Below are 24,089 nucleotides of genomic sequence, written 5' to 3'. Positions count from 1 at the left end.
AACTTTCAAACAGAAGATGTTATTGTATTCATTCCCCTTGGCAAGCTACTTCTCCATGCACTTCTCCATGCAAGTGTGTTACAAAATTCCTAGTCCTGAATGTTAGCCCAGATCAAACATCAGCCCTTGTGTTGGAAGGGTGAATGTTATGTTGTGTTATGCTATGTTAAAGGTTCTTATAGCGTACACTGTTCCCACCTGCATGGTCTCTTGGGGCACTGGTGAATCTGTAATGCAAGAAGGGTGGCAGGTTTGTTTGTAGGACTGACCCCATAAAAAGAGCAAGAGAGCAGTGATGTGCTGTGGGCAGCTTCAGTTCAGAAAAACCGGTCACTGATTGTAGGTTTGTTTTTCCATTGGTAGTCACCATGTGGTGTTGGGCGAGATTATGTATGGTTTGTTTAATTGGCGCAGTGTTGTAAAGTCCGTGCGACGTGTGGTGCTGTAGAGGTATGGTTGTGTTTAGTTCAGAGTTTGAGAAGGTGTATGCAGAATGGAGAGTTTTTAGTCTGGTTAGTTAGTGGCAGCACATTTCATACCCCAGCTGTTCTGACTACTAAATGCAACCCCGATCCCTTCCCCTGTTGTTCATTCTAGTGTGTAGCAATTACCACCCCCGCAAGTTCCTCCAGGAGTCATGTGTTCTCCGTGCTCAGTGGTCAGTCTGCGAGCTGCACGGTTTCTGTGTCCAGCCACATTATGTGTGATGAGTTTCACCCTATGGTCGCCATTAGACCGCATTCTCCTGCCACTGGAACTAGAAGGATGCCATACCTAGCATTAGTCCTCTATATCATGGCTACAGCCACACAGGTCGTCCCCAGCAGTCAAGATCATATTGATCAGTCACCAACACCTACTTCAATCTTTAGCCAACTCACTACCAACGCTATGCAACCGAATCTTTCCACATTCTGCAATGCCCAAGAAACAATACTTTATGCCTCCCTACCTTGTACCACACCCAATAGAAACAACAGACTCCGTGCAAGACTAGCCAAACTACACGAACCACTGAGAAGAGCCCTCCCATCCTCCAACCTCAAAACCAACTACAAACCTAGCCCACGATGGCCCTGCCAGTCTCAACAGCCTACTCAAACACCTACCATGTATGTGAACAGCCTCCAGTTGAATAACTACCAACCTAAAGTTTGCCCCACTGTAGACAATCCCATCCAAGCTAACAAAACTCCTGGGGACCCCCCTCTCAAGGGAACGCTCCTTAATGCTAGATCACTAGTCGCTCACGCTACGGATATCGCTGATTTAATCACGGAAGGGAACCTGGATTATCTTGCTATCACGGAAACGTGGCTCCATAATGCTGCTGGACCTGCCCTCATGCTAGCTGTCCCCGACGGTTACACCATAATCAGACAAGACCGTGATAATGCACGAGGTGGTGGCATTGCTATTATCTCTAAAATGGCTCTTGGTCTCAGACTAGCCCCTATCCAGCCTCTACAATCATGCGAAACCCTCACTGCCAAAATGCAGATCAACAAGTCACAATCCATTACCATACACCTTATATACAGAACACCCGGCCCTCTTGGTACCTTTGAGGAAGACTTGCATAATATGATTATGAACAACCTGAAACCTACCACACAACTACTTATATTAGGTGACTTCAACCTAGGATTTAACGACCAAACGGACATAAATGCCATAGAAATAGCTAATACGATTAAAGCACTAGGCCTTACCCAAAAAGTCACTACTCCCACCCACCTTAAACTATCACTTCCATCCTGCCCTTAGCATGGACAGACCATTCTCTGATCTCCTTCCACTTATCCACTATCAGACCCACTCCACTGGCCTGACCCCGAGTGCCACCATGCCTAACCAGAAGCAATAAAAGTATTACAGTAGATAAAATCATCCCCGCCATACTGCCCACTCTCAACGCACTGCCTGATAATCTCGACCCCAGGAGCCTAGTTCAGGAATTTAACAACATCATGCTCACCACTTTAGATAAAATTGCTCCCATCAAACTCAGACCGAGCAAACCCATAGCACACCTAAACAAGTGGTTCACCCCACAACTCAAAGACCTCCGCACCTGGAAGAACAAAAGTGAAACAAATTGGAGACTATGCCCCTCCAGTGAGAATAAAGCCAAACTAACTGCACTCTCTCTTTACAGTACAAAAGGGAAATCTGCCAAGCAAAACGCGATTCCTACGACAAACGCATTGCTATCTCAAACTCAAGTATGAAAGAACTCTTCTGCATACTCAAACAACTAGAGTCCCCTATTGCTATCCCGGACGGCTGCACCAAGGACAAATCCTGGTGTACAGATATACAACAAGCCTTAGCGCATAAAATTGATACACTTCAGAATAAAATTGAACTAAAAAAGAAGGCCCTAAACCTACAGCATTCACCTAACATTCTCCTGCCCAACGAGCCACCACCGGCACATAATTCCACATTCCACTTCTCTAAAATGTCCATCCTAGAGGTTGAAAAAATCATCCTATCTTTGAAGCCCTCAAACTGTAAAGGGGATATCTGCCCTGCACAGCTAATAAAAGACGCTGCTAGAGAACTCTCCCCATTTATAACCAAACTGATAAATGCCTCATTTGCTACAGGTACCATACCTGCCAACCTCAAGCAATCCTGGGTGCTACCACTCCTCAAGAAACAGACACTCGGTCCCCTCATTCCTACAAACTACCAGCCTATTACCACAGTCCCATTTTTACTAAAAATACTGGACAAGGCCGCCTACACTCAAATTCAGAAGCACTTAGAATTGCACAAACTCCTGGGCAGCAGACAATCTGGCTTCCGTCCACTGCACGGAACTGAGACTGCCCTAATTGACCTCAAGTCCCAGATAGACGAGTTGAGAGACAAAGGAAGCACAGTACTCCTGCTTCTACTTGACCTCTCTGCGGCATTCGACCTGGTTAACCATAAGGTCTTATGTCGGCACCTCGACTCTGCAGCTCACTTACCCACGGACGCTATCAAGTGGATCGAGTCCTTCTTGAGCGAGAGGACCATGAGAGTCTTCTCCCCCTCTGCATCAGCCGATCCTACACCCATCCTATGTGGTGTTCCCCAAGGATCCTGCGTCTCGCCTACCCTCTACAATATCTTCACTAAGCCAATGTTCGACAATCTGGACAAGCTGGGTATCACCTACACTAACTATGTAGATGATACTCAGATTCTCCTACCACTTTCTGGGGATTACGGTACGGACATGGGCCTAGTGAACAAAGTTTACCTTATCATCCAAGCATGGATGGCCACACACGGTCTATCCTTGAACAATTATAAGACTGAACTAATAATACTGGGTTCGCAGGCCAATATTAAAAAACTAGGTCAAGAATATTCATCTTTCAATATTGACGGCAATACTATTAAAGTCTCCAAGGAAGTATAAACCTTGGGATTCTACTTGGACTCCACACTAACCTTTGACAAGCAGGTCAAATCCCTTACCTCGGCGACGGCTTATACATGCAAACTTCTTAGAGCTGGTAAACCATTCCTCTCTGACAATAGTTGTCTGATCCTGGCTAGAGCCCTTATACTCTCTAGAATCGACTACTGCAATGCCCTATACATTGGGGCTAACAAATCCACCATTCATAAGCTCCAAACGCTACAGAATAATGCCTTAAGAGCAGCCCTTGGCATAAATAAGAAAACCCACATTTCTGCCTTGAGACGCCAACACAAATGGCTCTCCACATCCAATAAAATACTTCTAAAAACACTCTCTCTGACTCACAAAGCCTTGAACAATACGGCCCCTAGTTACCTTATTGACAAACTTCAGAGAAGAACTTCTCTCAGACCCACTAGAAGTGGGAACACCAATTGCCTAAATATCCCCAAATACAAACTTACTACCATTGGGGGTAATGGCTTCACTGTTGAGGCAGCCAAAAGCTGGAATTCACTGCCCCAGGAGTTGAGAGTTGACCTACCATATCCACTCTTCAGGAAAAACCTAATAAAACACATCACTGCCACTAATCCTTAGCTCCCATCACCCTCTCCCCTGATGACACCATCTCGCAATTAAGAAACAGTATATCCTGCTATATTCTCTCTTTATGTAAATACGGCAGCCTATGCATCTGCAACCACAAAAGCTTTATATCCTTAGTGCATGTACCCTGCTTTAGTCCTATTGTTCATTTTGTATATATCCTGTAATCATGCATATTGTTCATCTTGATATATGTAAATTCCGTAACCTGTGTATACGTAACCATGTAAGCCTTGCATTTCCTTGTCACTGCGCCCTTTTACTTACGAGTCTGGTGCGCTTAACAAATGAATAAACAAACAAACAAACAAACACCCTCAGTGGTCGGGGTCTTGTAGTCTATTCAGTACATGACATGCTATGAAAGACAAGTGTATAGTTTACACTAGAAGTTTATGGGTTACAGTATTGGGAGTGAGCAGCACAATTGCATTCACCCGTTGGGTTTTTGAAGGGGAGGTGTGCAAGTTAACTGATTGCCATAGGGAGCTGTCCCATTGCACTCAGCCATTGTAGTATAGGAATAATGTTACATTGGGGGGAGAGAGAGAGGTGTCTGGAATAGCAGCGATCGTAGGTTCTCGCCTGTGGCATTGCTTGTTAGTGAAATACAAAGCTGTCAAAGTGGTAGCGTCATAAAACGGCACTTTCTTTTCCTGGTGTGTCTCTAGTCTGACGCATGTGCACAGAAAATGTTGGTAAAAAAGGCAACCGATGAAAGTGCGTTTTCTTTCTGTAGAGATGTATCTACCTATCTATATTGCTGGTCGAATTGAGCGGTTATAGGTTCGCTGTACATAGTTTATACTCTGTGCATCTTATACGAGGCATTGGCAACGGTCAGAGTCCGTTGATAATCATAATAATCACCACAAACTAACCCTTTTGATTTGCACAGGATTGTTTTTTTTGCAATACTTCACCTACACTTTTTGAATTTTTTGTACGTTCTTGTTCTTATCTTGGCCATCTCACTGCTGTCTTTCAGCCTATGCATGCTCTCAACTGAAACTCTTTGGGCCTCATTACAAGTGTGCTTGTCCAAAAACAACAGTGCCGTTAAGCCTATCGGCACTGTTGTTTCGGGACCGGCACACTGCAGTTTGCCTGCCGGAGCCGCTGTGCCCGACAGGCCGGACCCTGACATACAGAGTGGACACGGTAGGCAAGCCAATCTCAGAAGCACCAGCACCGTTAGCAACGGTGCCGATGCTTCCGTGGTCCCCACTCCCATGGACTCCATCTGAATGGGGGATTACGATTTACCGGTGCCTGACTTTCCAGAACGCTGGGGTTGTAATCCCCCGGTGTTACCGGCAAGTCAGGTGCTGGTAAAATGTACAAGTCCGGTGGCAACCCGCCGGTAGCACCGGCAGGGTTACCGCCAGACTTGTAATTTGGCCCTTTATTTCCTCTGTTTTAAACAGTGCTGACAATTTTGCGGCCTTTTCAGAACTTCACAGAAGTATTTAACTCTTCCCTCCATAACATCAGTGCCTGCACTAGGTATGTATAATTCTACAGCAAATGTACTCTTACTGGAGTTTGTGTACTGTTTGGTTCTTCGAGTGCAGTATTCAAGCGCATACAGAATTGATGCGGGGGTTAACATATTGCTGAACAATATTTGGTGGTGGTGGGAACTTTTAAAAGATGTGGGGCCCGTGTGATTAAAGGAGTGGCCTAACAGATGCAGTCAAGTGTTTGTTCCTGCAATTAAAGGGAATCAAATCTGTTTTAAAAGGTGTGTTAAATATAGTGTGTCATCAAACCATGGCACAAATATAATCCAATATAAAATCGAAATCAGATCAAAATAGTTCAATGCGTAATTCGGGTTTCTTTTGAAGGAAATACATAATTATTATCTAGTAATTGTTTTAAATAATTCCAATTACAAGACTTCAATAAATATGCTGCAAAAATCATAAAATGTATTCTCTATATTATACTTTCCCTTTCTTTCATCTGATAGTGACATGAGGCCTCATTACGAGTTCGGTGGTGACCCGCCGGTGCGACTGGCGGGTTGTCGCCAAACTTGTAACACTGTTTCTGCCGCCTGATATTCCGGTGCCTCCAGGTTATTACAAGTCGGAAAATTTAAGTCCAATAGGACTCCATGGGAATGGAGACACATATACACCGGCACTGTTGCTAACGGTGTCAGAGTTTCTGTGACAACTCTGCCTACCACGGCCGTTGCACTGGGCAGGTCAGACCGGCCGGGCGCAATGGCCCAGGAAGGCAGATTTGGAGTGGCGGTCCAGAAAGAGTGCCGGTATAGTGCAACCGGCACCCTTATTTCCGGACCGCCACATTCGGAATGAGGCCCCATGCACTCTGCGACAGAGCAGTATTGTTTCTCATCTCTATATATACTTCAGTGCACCAGGAAATCAGGTAAGGGAAGTGAGTTCAGAAAGTCCCAGCACAGCCCTAGCTAGAACCAGTCCAGTTCCTGCCCTGCTTAAGTGAAAGTTCTAGGTATGGAGTTCTCTAGATTGAAGGCACTTGGGACTCTATCACAATTACAAACCTCAATGTACATCCTTGTTTATGTCTGCCATGCAGATGTAAATAGTATTCCCAGTTTTATATAACTAATGAAGCTTTTTACATGTCAGTTGTTATTGGTTTTTGTGATGCTGGAAATGCATTGGAGGGACAAGGCCTCCCTGTCCTTGTCCTGTAGTCTTTTTTCATCTGTGTTCTGTATTGTTTTCTGCCCAGGAGTCCACGTGGGATTCCTGGCAGTGCAGCTCTTCCTGTTTTTGGTTTGGTGTACAGACCCATGGGATACCCTTATGGCACCCATGGGTGGGGGTACAACCCTGTGCCCCTAGTGTATAGTGTATGATTTGGGCACCTGTGTGTGGCCTACAGAGCAAGGTATGCGCAGGTGGCAGCTCCATGCTGAATTTGACAGGTGCTGTGAGTATCCTCTATTTAGGGATACCCAGGCCCTGCCATTGGAATCAGTTGATTCCTGATAGGAAACAAGATGGCCCCTGTTGCCTCTTGCTTTCTATTGCCTGTTACCTTGTTTTCCCAAAGACATGGGAAGCCCTGACTATGTCCCTTCCCCCTGACTGGCTGTTGGGTGAAAGCACCATATATGGTATTGAAGTGAAGTCCAGGCCAGACTGGCTGGAGCCTTCCCAGTGACTGTAAATTGCGGGTACACCCTGTGGGTGGGACCTGGGTAAATGGAGTGTGTGACCAATATGCACTTCTTGCTGTGGATGTCTGGTTTCTAGTATGAAATACAATGACCGAGACAGCCCTGCCTGAAACTGGTATGAATACAGTGTGTAGTGTTGAATGGCTGGGTAATTGTCCCAATACACATTCCTTGTTGTGAGTGTCTGAGAGGGAGGAGAATGGCCTAAATGCACTGTATGCCTGATTAGCTGACTGACTGCTGTATGCCCTTCTGAGTGATTGGTTGCCTGAGTTTGATCCAGCTGAATGAATGGAAGATCAACTAGTATATCTGGGGGCCTCTCACTGCTAGAATTTATTCAGAAGCTGAAGTTGAAACTGGCACTTAATCTCGACAACCGAGCCTGAAGAAGAAGGTTGACTGCTGTCTCCCTTTGCCAAAATCCGAAAGCTGCCGAGCCATCGAGACTGATCAAAGAGAAGACCTGGTTAGGTAGCCTCTTCCCCAGCTCTGAGGGACCATTGAGCACCGTTAACCTTTGCTGAAGCTCCCGGGAAGTCAGACCCTCGACAGGCTGCCGACTGGAGATTGGGACCGCTGAGGAGAATGAAGATAAGCACCGGACATCCCTTCCACCGGTGTCGACCAGGGTTTGCAGGTTTGCTGTAACCACTGGAGGCCCGTCGAAGCCGTGTTGCCCGGAAGAGGGGACCGCTTGATGCCGTGCCATCGACGACCGGAGCCGCAATGCTCCCTTGATTAAGACACTTGATTTCCGGATGCACTTGTCCGTACCACCGACCGTCTTATCCTGCCGGAGAAGGCCAGGCCGTCGACCCGACGAGGAGCATCCGCCGGTGGGTTTCCCACCACCCAAAGACTGTAGAGATGCCAGATGCCTCGACACCCTTGCTTGGCCACAGTTCTTCACAATCTCTTTTGTGGTCCAGAACTATCAACATTGAGGTGCCCCGCATGCCTCTTCTTTGCAGGACGTCTTCGACTCATCATCGGCGAGCACCGCCAGCACCAAAGCTGCCATCTCAATGCCGAGTTCACTTTCTTCGAGGGATTTTGATGATCCGTGGCTCCTGCTTTAAAGGGAGCCGCTCAAGAAGGATCCATCGACGACTCGTTGTCGAACTCTGCCATTCCAGGTGCATTGGGGTGGTAGAAACATTGTAGAAGGAAATAAGACTTATTGAACAATATATGGACTGGGCATGTAGTGTATCTTTATTTTACAGGTTGCCCAGGTGGGGATCCTCATACAGAGTTGTGACTTAGTAGCTAAAGTACTATTCTGCCAATTGTTCTAACCAACTGCTTTTCCTCCTATATCTATTGTTGGTTACCTTTATTCATTGATGTGTGACATTTGACCAGAGTACAGTTGACACACTTAAATGAAATCTGATAATAATTGTGGTACCACTTAGAACTGTATATATTTTCCATTGTAGATTAACTGAGCACAAAGTGAGTTATTGTGTTTGTGTATATAACCTTGAACCTTATTTATATAAAGACTGTGTTTTAACTAATACAGTGTGTGGACATTCCTTTGTGGGTGCTTGGAGATGACATTGTACTTTAGAACCAGCCTGCATCACCTCCTGAGAAGCTAGGCCTTGATTGCGCGTCCATTGCTACCAACAATGGAGAATCTTGGCTGGGGTCCTCTGTGCCTCTCCTCTACCATATAGAGAGCAGGAGCACAGACACCCCCCTCCAGTATTTACACTTTTGTGAAAGCAGCCAATAACAATGTAATCAAGGGCGGAGTTGCATGCAATCAGCAGACTATGCCACATGAGATTGTAGCCCAGTTCATAAAATCTCTTCAAATATTCTGCTCCACACACCACTGTGAAGGGTCCCCTATTCAGAAGCATTGCCACAGAAAATAGAAGACTTCTATGTCCATTGTGAAATGGCACTTAAGCTATGGAATATACTACTGTTCTGTCACAAACTCCTGTACCTTGAAACTGGTTTGTCTGGTATATGTTTGACCTTATTGAATATTTAACTACAACTAAAACTTTACAAATTTGCTCTGACTTACACAATTCACAAAGGCACTGGTCACAGGCCATAACAATGGTATGATTAAAGGATAATAGTTTGCATTTATGTATTTTTTGCTACCCAACTTCTCACCACCAGTGTTAATGTTAACCATTTTAATGGTACACAATTTTAAATATAAACGCTGACATTTCTGGGTTTTGAACATGTGACCTGCAGAATGAACAAGATTTCTGCTGTAAACATCTGACTACTGCAAGTGAGCTGGTTGTGCAGCCAGCAAACATGAATTGAGTAGATGTGTATGACTAGTAACTAGCTATCTCTTTATAATAGGTTGTAGGGGGGAGGTGACCGTGTTGCAAGTGAGCTGGTGTCACTGCCGCCGGCGACTGGCGTTTGTGGCGAAGGTGGAAACAGGGACGCCATTAAAGTGTTCCGTTACGTTTTTCTCCTTCTACTAGCCACGGCCTAGTAGTTTCCAAGATGGCCGCCGCCGTTTGTATATCTCACTCGGCTGCCGGCGTCTCTGCGCGTTGCAACTGAGTTCATTCTCGCCCCCGTTGCTTGCGCTAGTGCCCTTTGACAGTTTGTCCTACTTTTTGCGCCATTTCGGCATCTGTTGTTTCCTTCTCCTCCCGTTCCCGTTTGCTCTCTCTCTCACCTTGTTCCTCTTCCTTCCCCCCATTGCTTCCCGTGCTGCTTCCCCCCGCTGATCTTTCTCGCTCTCTTGGGTTCCCTCAGACATCTCTGATTTCTCCCATTCTCGCTTGTCCTCCACGCTGTGGGGTACTCACCTGTATCCAGCAACCTTCTACAGTTGGTCAGCACTGTCACGCTGGCCTCACGGTCCCTGGGTTATCGGCGGAGGACCAATCCAACTTGCTGCGGATCCGGCGACTTCCATTGCCCTTACGACCACTCCAGATTCAGGGTTTTTTTGCCATCCATCAGCTTTTTCCCCTCTGGCTGTCGCGGAGGGGAGTCACCGAGGGTTTTCTCTGTCTTGGAGTCACGGTGGCTTCCTTCCGAGGTAGACCCTATCTTCAAAAAAAGAAGAAACCATACATTGGACTTACCCGCAGAAAGAAACTGGACTATTCAGGTGAGGAGGAGGTGATCGGGGAATGTAGTAATTCTAGTGAAGACGAAGACATTGCTGACCTTCTAGCTGATCCCGTAGCCCATAGCGCCAGTTCTGATAGCTTGCAACGCCAGGAAGAAGTTATGGCTACGCCACAACAACTGCAAGAGCTAGTGACAGCTGTCCAAACCCTCAACGCAGAAGTCCAAACACTCAAGGCTGACAACGCGGCGCTCCAGCAAAGAGTGGCTGCTAGAGAACAACAGACATCTGATTTGCCCCCACTACCCCTGGTGTCGGGTAAATTCGATGGCTCGGAAAGAAAGATGAAGGAATTTCTGGAAGCCTGTAATATCCACTTCACCTTCCGCAGGAATGCATTTTCCACCGATCATTCCAAGGTGGGTTTCATGATCACACATATGATGGGAAACGCCTTGGCATGGGCTACTCCATTGGTATCCCTATCTGACCCAGTTCTGCAGGACTATGCTGCCTTTAAGGAACTACTGATACACACCTTTTTGCGAACCGAATGCTCGCACGTGGCTAGCGAAGACCTGCTGGATGTGTGTCAAGGGAGTACCGACTTACTGTCCTATATTCCACCTTCAAGAAGCTCGCTGCAGAGGCTGGTTGACAAGAACAGGCCCAGTACGCCATATTCCGTAGAGGCTTGCGATAAGAGCTTAAAGATGAACTTTCCCGGATCCCCCACCCAGAAACCTTTTCGGATCTTCAGACTGCTGTTCTAAGAATCGATTTTCGCCTGACGGAACGAAAGAACGAAAAGAAGAAGGCTCGAGGTCCCCATCCTTTCTTGGATACGCTCCCATCAGCCTCCTCACCTGCATCGCGTCCTGTCAGAGATGAACCCATGCAGGTCGGAACCACCGGATCTCCGTTGACTGCCGAAGAAAAGAAGAGGAGGCGCGAAGGGAATCTTTGTTTGTATTGTGGAGCTGCCAACCATCTGTTGCGAGATTGCCCTGATGTGCCCCCAAGGATATCGGGAAACGACCGCCCTCGATAGTCAGTGGAACAGACTATCGAGGGGCTGCGCCTTGTTCCTACACTACTCTTTCTGTGGCTTCATCTCAGATGAGCAAAGATTTGTGTCTCATGGTTATAGCCAACAAACTCCGCTTCCGGAAGAGGGAAGTAGAGACGCAGGCTCTACTGGATTGTGGGGCAGTGGGAAACTTCTTTGACACCTTTTGGGCTGATAAGGTGGGTCTGCTTAGGATTGAGAAAAAAGAGGACCAAAAGGTCAAAGGAGTGGATGGTACACCTCTATGTTCGGGACTCATTACTCACACCACCGAGGAGATTCAAGTATCCATTCACCAGCATTCTGAAACCATAAAATTTGACATCATATGTGCAGCCCATTTTCCGGTCATATTAGGGATTGGCTGGCTCCGGAAACACAATCCAACAGTGGATTGGACTAAGAATCTACTAAGTTTTCATTCCGCTTTCTGTCTACGAGAATGCCTTCTGGAACCGACGTTCTAAACTGTAAAGACCATGTCCGCTGTCGAAAGTAGTTCCATCCATTGCATACCAGAGCTCCTTTCTGAATACGCGGAAGTCTTTCAGGAACAGACCCCCATCAAACTTCCTCCACATCGTCCAGAGGATTGTGGTATCGACCTTGTACCTCAGGCATTGGTCCCCTTTGGGAAGATGTATCCTCTCTCGGTATCCGAGAAGGCTGTGCTCCGATGCTACCTTGATGATAATTTAGCAAATGGACTCATAAGGCCTTCCAAATCCCCTGCAGGGGCCTCTCTGTTTTTCATACCCAAACGGGATACTAAGGAGTTGCGACCCTGTATTGACTATCGGGGGTTAAACAGAGTGACTATAAAAGATTGTTACCCTATGCTCATCATCTCGGAGATTCTAGAGGCTGTTCAAGGCTCTGTTGTGTTTACTAAACTAGATCTACGGAATGCTTATCATCTACTCCGCATAAGGACTGGGGATGAGTGGAAGACGGCGTTTCACACTCCCTATGGTTTGTTTGAATACCAAGTCATGCCGTTTGGCCTAGTCAATGCACCTTCAATTTTCCAGAGATTCATGGACCGATTATTTTCTGACCTTTTGAATCTTAACACAGTGGTTCACGTGGATGACATTTTAGTCTTCTCACGGAGCCAGGAGGAGCATACTCTGAATGTCAAGGAGGTTTTGCGCAGATTACAGCATCACAGTCTTCTTGTTAAACCAGAGAAGTGTGCATTCGCTCAATCCTCGTTGTCATACTTGGGATTCATCCTATCCGACAAAGGGGTTACCATGGACCCAAGGAAGGCGGATGCCATCTTGTCATGGCCGTCGCCTTCTTCAGTTAAGGATATCTAAAATTTTTTGGGGCTGGCAAATTTCTATCGGAAACTCATTCCGAGGTTTTCCTTACTCACTCTCCCCATCACATCCCTTCTCAAGAAGTCCACGGGTCCTTTCATCTGGTCCAATGAAGCTGAAGGAAGCTTCCTCGGTTTGAAACACAAGTTCTGTACAGCTCCTATCTTGAAACAACCAGACCAACTACTACCCTTTATTCTGGAGACCGACGCTTCTGCAGCTGCCGTGGGTGCCATTCTTCTTCAGAGAGTCAAGGACCTCGAGCATCCAGTGGCTTACTTCTCCAACACTTTGAATCCTAGCCAATGCAACTACTCTGTCATAGAAAAGGAACTACTTGCTATGAAGTTGGCTTGTTTGGAGTGGAGGCATTTGCTCCAAGGGAGTCTACACCCGTTCCAGATACGAACAGATCATAAAAATCTGCATATACTCAAGCAGCAAGAGTGTTATAACACTCGTCAGGCCAGATGGGCTCATTTTTTCACCCAGTTCGATTTTGTCATCACATTCATTCCTGGCTCCCAGAATCTTGTCACCAATGCTCTCTCTCGCAGAGATGATGTTAACTTTCCCTACAGCAAGGAGCTTATGTTTCCTCGTACTCGAATCATATCTGCAGTGACTAGCTTTTTGGAAGAAGTAAGAGGAGCCTACCTCCACGAACCAACACTCAACGTGGGTAATCAACCAGTCACCACTAAGGACGGTTTGCACTTCATCCAGAGAAGACTGTTCATTCCATCCAAAAGTCTCAGACGACGGGTCACTCAGTGGTGCCACGATTCCAAAACAGCAGGTCATCGAGGAGTGCGAGGCACTCTGGAGATTCCACAAAGAGCTTTCATTTGGCCCAACATGAAGGCCGATACTCAAGCCTATGTTCAATCCTGTATGGTGTGCTTACAAAGCAAATATTCCACCTCGAAACCTTTGGGGTTGTTACAACAGGAACCGGTCCCACATGGTCCCTGGAAATGCATTTCTACGGATTTTATTGTGGAGTTACCGGCTTTCTGAGGCTGTACTGCATAATGGTAACCGTGGACACTTTCTCGAAACTTGCACATTTTTCTCCTTTGGCCAAGATCCCGTCAGCCTCGGTTATGGCCGACGTCTTCCTCAAGGAAATTTTCAGGCTACATGGGCTTCCCCAAAAGATCATTTCCGATAGGGGCAGCCAATATACCTCCAGATTCTGGGCAGCATTGTGTAACTCATTGGGCATTGAGAGAGCCCTTTTGTCGGGGTTTCACCCCCAGACGAATGGACAGACCGAAAGGTTAAATGGAACTCTAGAACAGTACTTGAGGTGTTTTATAAATAAGCAGCAAGACAATTGGGTAGACCTGCTCCCCACAGCAGAGTTTGCATACAATAACGCTGTTCACACTGCTACAGGGGTTAGCCCCTTCTTCTGTACCTACGGTTTCAACCCACAGTCCATCTTTCCTGGATTCTGGGAGGAGACTAACATCCCTTCATAGGAGACCACCCTCGTGCAGATCAAGGAGGCCCACAACACGGCCCGACAGAGCCTCCTTAAGGCTAGCAGACACTACAAGGAGCAATCCGACAAACACCGGAAACAAGTTCCTGCCTGGGATAAGGGCTCTAAGGTCATGCTGTCCACCAAGTTCCTCCCTCGATGGGTTCGGCCTTCTAAGCTGTCACCCCGCTACATCGGACCCTTCGAAATAACTTCAAGGATCAATCCTGTGGCTTACCGTCTCAAGTTGCCTAGAGGACTCGGGCGGATTCACTCTGTGTTTCACTCATCTCTCTTACATCCCTTTGTGTCAGATACCTGGAAAAAAGCACCCCCCAAGTTATGGACTTTGCCTGTTCCAGCCAATGAGGAGTACAAAGTTTCTCAGATACGTGACTCCCGATATCATCGGGGACGTCTTGAATATCTCGTACATTGGAAGGGGTATCCCTCCTCGGAAGATACTTGGGAACCCCATTTTCACATTCATTCTCCTCGATTGTTACACAAGTTCCACCGGCTCCATCCTGAAAGGCCGGGAGGGAGAAGGCTTCGTAGGGGGCATACTGTCACTGCCGCCGGCAACTGGCGTTTGTGGCGAAGGTGGAAACAGAGACGCCATTAAAGTGTTCCGTTACGTTTTTCTCCTTCTACTAGCCACGGTCTAGTTGTTTCCAAGATGGCCGCCGCCGTTTGTATATCTCACACGGCTCTGCGCGTTGCTACTGAGTTCATTCTCGCTCCCGTTGCTTGCGCGACAGTTTGTCCTACTTTTTGCGCCATTTTGGCATCTGGTGTTTCCTTCTCCTCCCGTTCCCGTTTGCTCTCTCTCTCACCTTGTTCCTCTTCCATCCCCCCATTGCTTCCCGTGCTGCTTCCCCCCGCTGCTCTTTCTCGCTCTCTTGGGTTCCCTCGGACATCTCTGATTTCTCCCATTCTCGCTTGTCCTCCACGCTGTGGGGTACTCACCTGTATCCAGCAACCTTCTACAGTTGGTCAGCACTGTCACGCTGGCCTCACGGTCCCTGGGTTATCGGCGGAGGACCAATCCAACTTGCTGCGGATCCGGCGACTTCCATTGCCCTTACGACCACTCCGGATTCAGGGTTTTTTTGCCATCCAACGGCTTTTTCCCCTCTGGCTGTCGTGGAGGGGAGTCACCGAGGGTTTTCTCTGTCTTGGAGTCACGGTGGCTTCCTTCCGAGGTAGACCCTATCTTCAAAAAAAGAAGAAACCATACATTGGACTTACCCGCAGAAAGAAACTGGACTATTTAGGTGAGGAGGAGGTGATCGGGGTACGTAGTAATTCTAGTGAAGACGAAGACATTGCTGACCTTCTAGCTGATCCCGTAGCCCATAGCGCCAGTTCTGATAGCTAGTTGTGGGCGAACATTAGTAAGGATGGTGTGAATGACCAGTAACCAGCTATCTTTTTATAATAATTTGCTGAAAAAATGTTAAAGGGACATTTGATCATGAAGATATGTTGAGGTTCATCATTAGCCTGAAAGCCTCTAGAGCCCCGGGGCCTAATGGGCTTGGAATGCAGTTATTAAACTTAACTCAGACAAATGGGCAAAACTGTTTTAAAATTATTTATTTTCATTTGGATAGGTGGAGAAATACCCGGTAGTTTGCATAAAGCTATTTAAAGCCGATTTTTTAAAAGGGTATACAATGGTCTCCGTCCAATTATCGGCTACTGGCCATGTCAGATTCTTGCAGTCAGATCTTTTGTTAAATATCATTAACAGGTGGACTAGGGATAATAACCTACTATCCCTTCAGCAAAACAGTTTAAGGTCAGGGTTTAGCACCCTACATAATATCTTCACTCTAAAGTAAATTATATTGGATACGCTCAGTGGTAAGGAACGTAGTCTGTATTCATGTTACATTGATTATTCGAGAGGCTTTAGCTGTGTTAATAGGGATAGGCTCTGGGGTAAATTGCAGGGTTGGGGATTTGCCCAAAAATGTTGCACTTTATAAGAACAATGTACACAAATTAATCTGTGACCATATGTTTGGATAGGGGTGTAACGATTAAATCCCCAGTTATTACTAACAAGTGATTAAAACATGGATGTGTAATCTCCCCGGTATTGTATTATGTTCATGTAGACAATATGAATGACTCCCTAAGTAAGGTACATTGCTATCCACCTAAGATTGGAGAACAAGGGATTAGATGGATGACATATGCATACGATATTGTCATAATGCATAAGACGCCTATTGGCCTGCATAGGTTGTTAAGTGCCCTGTATAAATTCGCCATAGAGAACAACTTGATTATTAATATTAAGAAAAATAAGGTTATAATAATAGGGGCCCAGCCATGGAAGAAGCGAAAATATTCTCTCTCCTGGAAGGTCAACGATGAGTTTTTGGAAGTCGTGGTGGATATTTATCATTATCTATGCATGCCGATTGTTAATCAACCTTCTATACTATTTTATGAAAACACTTTAATTGATAAAAATGGATTGTGATTAGGAGATAGCTGGCAAAAAGAGATGAATACTCTATTGAAGGCTTTTTAGAGTTTAATAAAAGTAGCATGGTACCTGGAATGTTATATGCTTTGGAAATCTTAGTGGCTAAATATGTGACATGGTTTAACAAATTAGAAGGGGGATGTTGATGAACCATTTTAATATTACCCACGGCGGTCCCAGTAGAAGCCATTAGAAGTGAATTATGCCTTGTCTCCCTTTCCACTTTGGGAAAGATATGATGCACAAAATTGTATATTAAAATAATGCATTCCCAAATGAACCAAGAAAGTCTGTTTGGAATAATAGCCAAGGCTACCCACTGTGGGAAAAAAATACCTTATGTTGAAATTGCAATCTACAGTGCAGACTTTCTTGCAGGCTATTTGTCTGATCATGCTACAGGAGGAGTCAGATATTCCCAGCTTTCATATCAAGCTCAAAAGAAAGACATTAGAGTGGGAGATGGTCAATTCTCTGAGTGGGCACACATGTTGAACCATCCTAGCCTATTCCTAATAGGAATTTCGGTTTCTTTTCATGTCTTTATTTTATTGGTCTTTCACAATTCCTTCCTCTGCCATAATTCTGCTTGGAACTCATTGCTGTCAATGGATGATGGATATCCTTTTTCTTGTTTTATTTACAATTATGTTATGGTTGGTTTTGCATTTCTATGTGACATTATTCAATGATGCAACAATGGTTGATATAATTAATGGTTTACCACTATCAACTCACTTGTGCCTTCTGTTTGGCCTGCTGTGTATTTTGTATATTATTTTGACCAATGTACAAAAATGGATGCTTACGTTATTTGCAGCCTCAGAGGAAGAGCCTGAAGTTTGAAACACGTGTTAGGCTGGTTTGAAAGAAATTAAATATATGCAGCTTTTGCAGTGATTTTTTCATGATTATTGCACAGTGTGGAAGCAACCCCCTTCTTTTAAACTATACATTATATTAGGCAGGGTTTTAAGATAGGAAAATATTGTACTCATTTATTGAAATGTTGTAGCCAAGATTTTAAAAGATGTTTTTTGTGTCTTCTATTTGATATCTTACCTTGCTATGAGTACACTGGGGCTTGGACTTCTGTACCATATGAAGATAGAACATGTTGATTTTGTCAGCAAGAAAAAGAAACAGCTAGAAACTTACTAATTGTCAATCTAGTGTTTGCAGAACCGCTGTTGCAGGGATATAAGAACTTGCTCTGTGATTTTAGAATGATTACTACGTAACAATTTTGGACTGCTATTTTCTCTGCGGGAACATCAATGTATATTGAGACTGCATATCATGTTAGGAAAAGAGTTTTGTAAGTTATGTGTTAAGATAAAGGATGACTGTATTTTAATTTGCTGAGGTATAATCTTTGTATTAGGATCTATATGATGAATTTGTATAATTTGTATGTTATATTGTTGGTATTATATGTGAAGATTATGCAATTTTAATTTTCGTGTGTAAGGTTTTAATTAACCAATTGGCATGTTAATAAATAAAACATAATTTAAAAAAGGGATGTTATCATGATATGATATGGCATTTATAACGTGCCTATACACAAGTGTTTCAAGGCGCAAAGAGGCAAGGAAGGGGAGACGGAGAGAAGACAAAGACAATGATCCTACTAGGCCAGGTGACATTCAGATCGCGCAAGTGCAGGAGAGTGAAGGAGGAAGGGGAGAAGTGTGGGGGAAAGGGCGGCAGTGCAGTACATAGGATAAAAGTAAAATAAAGACAATAAATAGAGACAATAAATAAAGACAATAAATGAGGACAATAAATAAAGTCAATACATAAAAGTGCGGCCAGCAGGTGGCAAGTGCAGGGTGAGTGCAGACACCAGGTGTCAAGTGCTAGTAGGGGCTGTAGGGATACAGAAACAGACCCGAGAGCAAGGGTTGCCTGGGGGCAGTGCAGGTGTGCAACTGGCGGGAGGGGACCAGGGCCTGAGATCAGAGGGTAGCGAGGTAACCAGTGCAGTTTCAGATTCAGACAGGAGATCAGCAGGGGAGAGGAGGAGAGAAAGCAGAAGCAAAGAGGAAGGTCTTGAGGTGCTAACGGAACTGCAGATGGTTCTCCTCGAGTTTCAGAGAGGCAGGGAGGCTGTTCCAGGGGGAGGCCCCAGCAGAAGAAAGAGATCTACCACCAACTTGCTGCTTGGAGAAGTGACTAACCCTGGGGGAGTTGGAGGTGGATGAGCGAAGAGCTCGAGAAGGAAGATATTTAGGAAGAGAGAGTTGAAGGTATTGAGGTCCCAGGCCCCAGAAGGCCTTGTGGTCAATGCAGAGGGTTTTGAACTTAATCCTCACCGCCACTAGGAGCCAGTGCAGAGATTTCAGTCCTGGAGAGATACAATCCCTGGGCTTGAGTCCAAGGACAAGTCTCGGAGTCCTGTTCTGGATGAGTTGCAGAGGGCAGAGAGTAGAGGCAGGTGGATTAAGAAAGAGGCTGTTGCAGTAGTCCAGCCTAGAGAGAACCAGAGCTCTGGAGACAGTGAGCTTCTGGGGGAAGGAGAGGAAAAGAAGAATACCTCTGAGGAGGTGCATCTGATAGTGTGACTTATTAGAGATGTCAGAGATGTGAGGAGAGAAGGTGAGTGTGGAGTCGAAGATGACCCAGAGGTTTTTAGCCTCGCAGGTGGGAGCAGGAAGAGGGACAAGAGAGGCTGGCCAGAGAGCGATAGGAAAAGAGGGAGCAGGTGAGCAGATGAGGAGAATCTTAGTCTTACTGGCATTAAGACAGAGATCACTGGTGGCACACCACTCCTGGATGGCCGACAGTCAGATATGAGAGAAGGAGAAGAGGTGGTGGAATGGAGCCTGAAAATTAGCTGAGTGTCATCTGCATAGCACTGAAAGTTGGGGAAGAGGGCGGCAATGGGGTGGGCAAGTAGTGCCAGGTATTGGTTCAACAGCCAGGGAGAAAGGTTACAACCATTGATTAAGTTGCACTAATACAAACCTATGAAATTCATTCATTTTATTTTATTGGATATTTATAAGGCGCTTATACAGCAAGGCAGTGTTTCAAATTGCCACAAAGCATAATGGAAGGAATCAAGGGAGCAAATAAACAATGAAATTTACAGTAAATAGAAAGTAAAGTGGTCCTACTAGGCCTTGTGACATTCAGAGCTTGCAAGTGCAATGAAAGAGAAGGTGAAAAAAAGAGGGGGGATGGGGTGAGGGTAAATGCTATTACAGTCACCTAGGGGAGGAAGTGCCAGAGGTGCCCATTGGGGAGGCAACAGGTAAGTGCATGGGTGAAGACTCCGAGGTGAGGGAGGTCTACGACCCAAAGGTAAGTGCAGAGCAAAGGCAACCACACAACAGGCAGGTGGAGGCCCAGAGGGCAGTGCAGTGGGAGTGCTGGGGTGATTGGGCATAAGGCAAGGAACATAGTGGACTCTTGAGGACTAGTTGAGGACCAGGCCACCAATATCAACAACAGAAGGGATGGTTAGCAAAGGGGAGGGGGGAGGAGAAAGGTCTTTATTTGTTTGCGGAACTTGAGGTGGTGCAGTTCAAGACAGAGGGAGAGGGAGGCTGTTCCATAGGAGGAAGCAAGCTGAGGAGAGAGATATGCCCCCCACTCTCTGCTTGGAAAACTGTTTCATCGGCAGGGAGTTGGAGCCGGAAGATTGAAGGGATATGGAAGGAGAGTATTTAGTGAGAGAGAGTTTCAGCTACTGTTGTCCCAGGCCCCAGACAGCCTTGTGGAGGATGCAAAGGGTTGTGAATTTGATCGTAGCAGCAACCAGTAGCTAGTGGAGATAATTTAGAGCTGGAGATAAGGTCCCAGGGCTTGAGGTCAAGGATAAGTCTTGCAGGCTTTTCGCTGATTAATTGAAGCGGACAGAGCGAAGAGAGAGGCAGATTGAGGAAGAGGCTGTTACAGTAGTCTAGCCTGTAGAGGACCAGAGCTCTAGAGATATTGAACTTCTGGGAGAAGGTGAGGAAAGGGCGAATTCCTCTAAGGAGGTGAAGTTTAAAGTGGGACTTCTTGGTAGACTTGGTGAGGAGTAAAGGAGAGGGAGGAGTCGAAGACTATCCCAAGGTTTCTGGGCTCAGTGGAAGGAGAGGCGGGGGTGGGCTGATAGAGGACAGCCAGAGTGCAGGGGTTAGATGGGGAGCAGGTGTCCTGATAGGAAGGATTCAGCCTTACTAACATTAAGACAAAGATCATTCGAGGTGCACCAAGACTTAATAGCAGACAAGCAATCAGGGATGATAGAGGAGAAAGAAGAGAAGGCTTCGTAGGGGGCATACTGTCACTGCCGCCGGCAACTGGCGTTTGTGGCGAAGGTGGAAACAGAGACGCCATTAAAGTGTTCCGTTACGTTTTTCTCCTTCTACTAGCCACGGTCTAGTTGTTTCCAAGATGGCCGCCGCCGTTTGTATATCTCACACGGCTCTGCGCGTTGCTACTGAGTTCATTCTCGCTCCCGTTGCTTGCGCGACAGTTTGTCCTACTTTTTGCGCCATTTTGGCATCTGGTGTTTCCTTCTCCTCCCGTTCCCGTTTGCTCTCTCTCTCACCTTGTTCCTCTTCCTTCCCCCCATTGCTTCCCGTGCTGCTTCCCCCCGCTGCTCTTTCTCGCTCTCTTGGGTTCCCTCGGACATCTCTGATTTCTCCCATTCTCGCTTGTCCTCCACGCTGTGGGGTACTCACCTGTATCCAGCAACCTTCTACAGTTGGTCAGCACTGTCACGCTGGCCTCACGGTCCCTGGGTTATCGGCGGAGGACCAATCCAACTTGCTGCGGATCCGGCGACTTCCATTGCCCTTACGACCACTCCGGATTCAGGGTTTTTTTGCCATCCAACGGCTTTTTCCCCTCTGGCTGTCGTGGAGGGGAGTCACCGAGGGTTTTCTCTGTCTTGGAGTCACGGTGGCTTCCTTCCGAGGTAGACCCTATCTTCAAAAAAAGAAGAAACCATACATTGGACTTACCCGCAGAAAGAAACTGGACTATTTAGGTGAGGAGGAGGTGATCGGGGTACGTAGTAATTCTAGTGAAGACGAAGACATTGCTGACCTTCTAGCTGATCCCGTAGCCCATAGCGCCAGTTCTGATAGCTAGTTGTGGGCGAACATTAGTAAGGATGGTGTGAATGACCAGTAACCAGCTATCTTTTTATAATAATTTGCTGAAAAAATGTTAAAGGGACATTTGATCATGAAGATATGTTGAGGTTCATCATTAGCCTGAAAGCCTCTAGAGCCCCGGGGCCTAATGGGCTTGGAATGCAGTTATTAAACTTAACTCAGACAAATGGGCAAAACTGTTTTAAAATTATTTATTTTCATTTGGATAGGTGGAGAAATACCCGATAGTTTGCATAAAGCTATTTAAAGCCGATTTTTTAAAAGGGTATACAATGGTCTCCGTCCAATTATCGGCTACTGGCCATGTCAGATTCTTGCAGTCAGATCTTTTGTTAAATATCATTAACAGGTGGACTAGGGATAATAACCTACTATCCCTTCAGCAAAACAGTTTAAGGTCAGGGTTTAGCACCCTACATAATATCTTCACTCTAAAGTAAATTATATTGGATACGCTCAGTGGTAAGGAACGTAGTCTGTATTCATGTTACATTGATTATTCGAGAGGCTTTAGCTGTGTTAATAGGGATAGGCTCTGGGGTAAATTGCAGGGTTGGGGATTTGCCCAAAAATGTTGCACTTTATAAGAACAATGTACACAAATTAATCTGTGACCATATGTTTGGATAGGGGTGTAACGATTAAATCCCCAGTTATTACTAACAAGTGATTAAAACATGGATGTGTAATCTCCCCGGTATTGTATTATGTTCATGTAGACAATATGAATGACTCCCTAAGTAAGGTACATTGCTATCCACCTAAGATTGGAGAACAAGGGATTAGATGGATGACATATGCATACGATATTGTCATAATGCATAAGACGCCTATTGGCCTGCATAGGTTGTTAAGTGCCCTGTATAAATTCGCCATAGAGAACAACTTGATTATTAATATTAAGAAAAATAAGGTTATAATAATAGGGGCCCAGCCATGGAAGAAGCGAAAATATTCTCTCTCCTGGAAGGTCAACGATGAGTTTTTGGAAGTCGTGGTGGATATTTATCATTATCTATGCATGCCGATTGTTAATCAACCTTCTATACTATTTTATGAAAACACTTTAATTGATAAAAATGGATTGTGATTAGGAGATAGCTGGCAAAAAGAGATGAATACTCTATTGAAGGCTTTTTAGAGTTTAATAAAAGTAGCATGGTACCTGGAATGTTATATGCTTTGGAAATCTTAGTGGCTAAATATGTGACATGGTTTAACAAATTAGAAGGGGGATGTTGATGAACCATTTTAATATTACCCACGGCGGTCCCAGTAGAAGCCATTAGAAGTGAATTATGCCTTGTCTCCCTTTCCACTTTGGGAAAGATACGATGCACAAAATTGTATATTAAAATAATGCATTCCCAAATGAACCAAGAAAGTCTGTTTGGAATAATAGCCAAGGCTACCCACTGTGGGAAAAAAATACCTTATGTTGAAATTGCAATCTACAGTGCAGACTTTCTTGCAGGCTATTTGTCTGATCATGCTACAGGAGGAGTCAGATATTCCCAGCTTTCATATCAAGCTCAAAAGAAAGACATTAGAGTGGGAGATGGTCAATTCTCTGAGTGGGCACACATGTTGAACCATCCTAGCCTATTCCTAATAGGAATTTCGGTTTCTTTTCATGTCTTTATTTTATTGGTCTTTCACAATTCCTTCCTCTGCCATAATTCTGCTTGGAACTCATTGCTGTCAATGGATGATGGATATCCTTTTTCTTGTTTTATTTACAATTATGTTATGGTTGGTTTTGCATTTCTATGTGACATTATTCAATGATGCAACAATGGTTGATATAATTAATGGTTTACCACTATCAACTCACTTGTGCCTTCTGTTTGGCCTGCTGTGTATTTTGTATATTATTTTGACCAATGTACAAAAATGGATGCTTACGTTATTTGCAGCCTCAGAGGAAGAGCCTGAAGTTTGAAACACGTGTTAGGCTGGTTTGAAAGAAATTAAATATATGCAGCTTTTGCAGTGATTTTTTCATGATTATTGCACAGTGTGGAAGCAACCCCCTTCTTTTAAACTATACATTATATTAGGCAGGGTTTTAAGATAGGAAAATATTGTACTCATTTATTGAAATGTTGTAGCCAAGATTTTAAAAGATGTTTTTTGTGTCTTCTATTTGATATCTTACCTTGCTATGAGTACACTGGGGCTTGGACTTCTGTACCATATGAAGATAGAACATGTTGATTTTGTCAGCAAGAAAAAGAAACAGCTAGAAACTTACTAATTGTCAATCTAGTGTTTGCAGAACCGCTGTTGC

Source organism: Ambystoma mexicanum, chromosome 13 (genome assembly GCF_040938575.1).
Source record: "Ambystoma mexicanum isolate Mex_15411 chromosome 13, UKY_AmexF1_1, whole genome shotgun sequence".
NCBI classification, from domain to species: domain Eukaryota; kingdom Metazoa; phylum Chordata; class Amphibia; order Caudata; family Ambystomatidae; genus Ambystoma; species Ambystoma mexicanum.
This window is presented reverse-complemented; position numbering follows the sequence as displayed.